We start from the raw sequence: 4,993 nt of genomic DNA, 5'->3' as shown, positions 1-4,993 counted from the left end.
GACACATAGTCATTTTGATAGTAGGCTAATATAGCTAATTAGCCATTTACATCATGTGTTGACTTCATTATAACATTTATAAGTCTTTTAATTTTTTGCGGCTCCAGACAGATGACTTATTTGTATTTTTGGTCCAGTATGGCTCTTTCATCATTTTGGTTTGTCATGTACGTACGTAGTTACGTCATTACATACTAGATGCTGTAAGAGGGCGGGATGTTCTGTGTAAAATACATTGGAAAGTGAAAAAATGTGAGTAAACGGGGTTGTGACTAATTTTTAAAAAGTATCGGACTTTACTTGTTTATGTATTTACTGGTATTTACTGATCTACCAAATGTTAGTCTTCTATTAGTAAAGTCATGCTCCAAAGAAAGTGAATAATAGCAATATTAATAATGCTAATCTTAGTTTTGTTTAATAAATCTATCTCCATAGTTACATGGGAAGAATTCAAACAAAGTTTGGATAATAATTTTGCTTCATTAAAGCATATTAATATACAAGTGTATTTCAGTGCTTTTTTGTCTGCTTTAGGATGGTCAGAATTTGAAAGGACTTAAAAAAAAAAAAGAACCCATTTTTTTCACATGCTAAAAAAAACAGTCATCTAGGCTAAGCACCGGATCTTCTTCAATCCTTAATCTGTAATACATTTTGCAATTGTCGCTGAAAAATAAACTGCAATAAAAAATGTGTGAAAGAGTACAGTAATTTACCTCGCCATGACATTTGTTCGTTAACCACATATTCCCAGGTTAATGATCACATTAATAACCAGTAACAAGGCTGCCTCAGAATAAAAGGTTGACTGCGATTAATTACCAAATGCAAATTAAAAAGGTGAATTCCACCTGGCAAGGTGCTTATACAGATTGGGTGACATCCAAATGTCAGCCTATGCATGATCAAATGAACCCTTCACCCAAAGGGTGTCGGACATATTTAATTCGACAAGAGAGGATTTCACTTATAGGTAAATACATGAAAATAAAAAGCATTACATTACCCAGAATGTAGAAGAAGGACAACACGTATATAATGTCCCTCAAACTGTTGACGGATGATAGTGTGTGATCCTGTGGAAGCAGACAGACACTTTCCCTTGTTAGAATGCCATCCATCCATCCATCCATTTTCTACCGCTTATTCCCTTTTGGGGTGGCGGGGGGCGCTGGAGCCTATCTCAGCTACAATCGGGCGGAAGGCGGGGTACACCCTGGACAAGTCGCCACCTCATCGCAGGGCCAACACAGATAGACAGACAACATTCACACTCACATTCACACACTAGGGCCAATTTAGTGTTGCCAATCAACCTATCCCCAGGTGCATGTTTTTTGGAGGTGGGAGGAAGCCTGAGTACCCGGAGGGAGCCCACGCAGTCACGGGGAGAACATGCAAACTCCACACAGAAAGATCCCGAGCCCGGGATTGAACCCAAGACTACTCAGGACCTTCGTATTGTGAGGCAGATGCACTAACCCCTCCCACACCGTGCTGCCCCTTGTTAGAATGTTAAAGCAAATTAACATTTGGGTTCACTCTTCGGTTGTAAACTTAATTTGGCATCTGCATAGTCAACCTGTACTCTGCATGCTATTACTATCTGTTGTTTTGGAGACTTTGATGCATGTTTTGGTTATTTCTAATCAGTTGTACAAGTTAAAGTTAAAGTTAAAGTCCCAACGATGGTCACACACACACACTAGGTGTGGTTAAAGTATCCTCTGCATTTGACCCATCCCCATGTTCACCCCCTGAGAGGTGAGGGGAGCAGTGAGCAGCAGCGGTGGTCACGCTCGGAAATCATTTGGTGATTTAACCCCCAATTCCCATTCTTAAAAAAGGAGGTACTTGTCCGATAATATCGTTAAATGCGTTAAAATGTAATATCGGAAATTATCGATATCGTTTTTTTGTTTTTTTTTATTAAATCAACATAAAAAACACAAGATACACTTACAATTAGTGCACCAACCCAAAAAACCTCCCTCATTCACACAAAAGGGTTGTTTCTTTCTGTTATTAATATTCTGGTTCCTACATTATATATTCTCAATATATATCAATACAGTCTGCAAGGGATACAGTCCGTAAGCACACATGATTGTGCGTGCTGCTGGTCCACTAATAGTACTAACCTTTAACAGTTAATTTTACTCATTTTCATTAATTACTAGTTTCTATGTAACTATTTTTATATTTTTTTTACTTTATTTTTTATTCAAGAAAATGTTTTTAATTTATTTATCTTATTTTATTAATTTTTTTTTAAATTACCTTATCTCCACCATACCTGGTTGTCCAAATTAGGCATAATAATGTGTTAATTCCACGACTGCATATATCGGTTGATATCGGTATTGGTTGATATCGGTATCGGTAATTAAAGAGTTGGACAATATCGGAATATCGGATATCGGCAAAAAGCCATTATCGGACATCCCTACTTAATAGCTTCAGATATTTTTAAATGATCATAATTTTGACACAAATTCCCCTCTTTGATATAGCCTTGGAACCTCAGGAACTCTCGTTATAAAGAGTGAGAAGAATTCTTCATTCGAGCTCACTTTGTCAAAGACTTGCTTATGGGGGCACCCACTTACGTATGCAATGCGGGTGTGAGACCAATGTTGTAACATTCACTTGTGACCTGTTTTTTAATAAATATTTGTGGACTGCTCAACCAAAAAAGGCGAGTGGTCTATAACACCCTTCATATCGGGTAACTCTGCATATTTCTCATCTTGTCTGAAACTATTTGGTAGCCTCTTCTTAAAGGCAGTAATATCAGGAACGCAAGTAACGCGCTACCCTAATATGAACACTTTTTTCCAATAACAAGTAGTCTATTGCAGTGTTTTTCAACCACTAGTGTGCCGTGAGATACAGTCTGGCGTGCCATGGGAGATTAGATAATTTCACCTAATTGGGTTACAAATATTTTTTGCAAACCAGTAATTATAATCCGCAAATGTGCCGTTGTTGAGTGGTCGGTGCTGTCTAGAGCTCGGCAGAGTAACCGTGTAATACTCTTCCATATCAGTAGGTGGCAGCAGGTAGATAATTGCTTTGTAGATGTCGGGAACATGGTTTGTCGTGATCACAATATGCGGGAGGCACCGTGCAGGTAAAAAGGTATCTAACGCTTAAACCAAAAATAAACAAAAGGCGAGTGCCGCTAAGAAAAGGCATTGAAGCTTAGGGATGGCTAGGCTAAACGAAGCTAAAACTGAACTGCCTGCAAAGTAAACAAAAACAGAATGCTGGACGACAGCAAAGACTTACAGCGTGTGGAGCAGCAGACGGCGTCCACAAAGTACATCCGTACATGACATGACAGTCAACAACAAAATAGGAGCGAAAGACAAGAACTAAAACACTACACACAGGAAAACAGCAAAACACTCCAAAAAAGTCACAGCGTGATGTGACAGGTTGTGACAGTACACCAATGTTGAGACAAGAGCTAAAGTGATGCATTATTGGTTATGGTTTGAATTCATATCCAACAATTGCAAGAACAACATTTTTCTGTCAATATCGGCTGCTGAGTTACATTTTTTTATGTTTTCTGCTGGCGTTGTGCCTCTGGATTTTTTCAATTAAAAAAAAGGGGCCTCGGCTCAGAAAAGGTCGAAAAACACTGGTCTAATGAGTTACCTTTACCAAACCAGTAATCAGATTAACGTTACTCATTTTGTCATTTTTCTTACCAAAAATATATAATATGATTGCATCTCGGGGACTGACTGCACGCATGTCACAAGTCACGTTTTCAGCACGGGGACAACTCACCTGTAAAAAGTATAGTTGTGCGATATAGACGATTTCAATTTGGCCGACGATAGAGATTTTAATACTATCATTATATCGCGATAAAGCATGTTGACACATTCTTGCTGTGTCCCCTAAATTTGACAGCAACAAGTGAACAAACGTGTCCTTAACACACTTAAGAATTCTTCCTAGCAGCTACCGTATTTTTCGGATTATAAATCGCAGTTTTTTTCATAGTTTGGTGCGATTTATACTCTGGAGCGACATATGTGTGAAATTATTAACACATTACCGTAAAATATCAAATAATATTGGAGGAAGAAGATTTCATCGGATTTAGCGATTAGGAGTGACAGATTGTCTTACCATAATATGTTACGTTAACATACCAGGCACGTTCTCAGTTGGTTATTTATGCCTCATATAACGTACACTTATTCAGCCTGTTGTTCACTATTCTTTATTTATATTAAATTGCCTTTCAAATGTCTATTCTTGGTGTTGGGTTTTATCAAATAAATGTCCCCAAAAAATGCGCCTTATACTCCAGTGCGACTTATATATGTTTTTTTCCTTCTTTATTATGCATTTTCGGCCGGTGCGACTTATACTCCGGAGCGACTTATACTCCGAAAAATTCGGTAATTATAATTGTGATCAAAAATTATTTAAAACATTTGACGTATCGGCATTGGTATGACTGATACTGCCCCTGTAACTACTTGATATTGGGTCTATAGAGGGGTTTTCCCGGAATCTATTTTGAAAGGCGAGCGTCATCGTTCACGATAGCACTAGACATAATATTTCCGAACTTTTCAGTGGAAAATAACATTGCTCCGGCTGTGATACGATGGAGAAACACTGAGTCATTAAATAAGAAGTCCCTTTGTGGTTATAAAGAGCAAACCGCCGTAATTGGATGCAAGGATCCGTACAAGATCGGCAAGTTTGAGTGGAGCAGAGATCATGCGCGACACCTTCCTTGATGTCTCATACCCGGACTTTGTGAACTACCTAATTGTTCAACCCAGCTCATTTTACACCTTGAATGACTTTAAAAACTATAAGAGACAAGATGGCTATGACAGCTTTGTTTATGGATGGGTTTGTGATAGGGATGTCCGATATCGGACCGCCGATATTATCGGACGATAAATGCGTTAAAAAGTAATATCAGAAATTATCGGTATCTGTTTCAAGATTA

The sequence above is a fragment of the Nerophis lumbriciformis genome, linkage group LG15, assembly GCF_033978685.3.
Source record: "Nerophis lumbriciformis linkage group LG15, RoL_Nlum_v2.1, whole genome shotgun sequence".
In the NCBI taxonomy this organism is placed as follows: domain Eukaryota; kingdom Metazoa; phylum Chordata; class Actinopteri; order Syngnathiformes; family Syngnathidae; genus Nerophis; species Nerophis lumbriciformis.
This window is presented reverse-complemented; position numbering follows the sequence as displayed.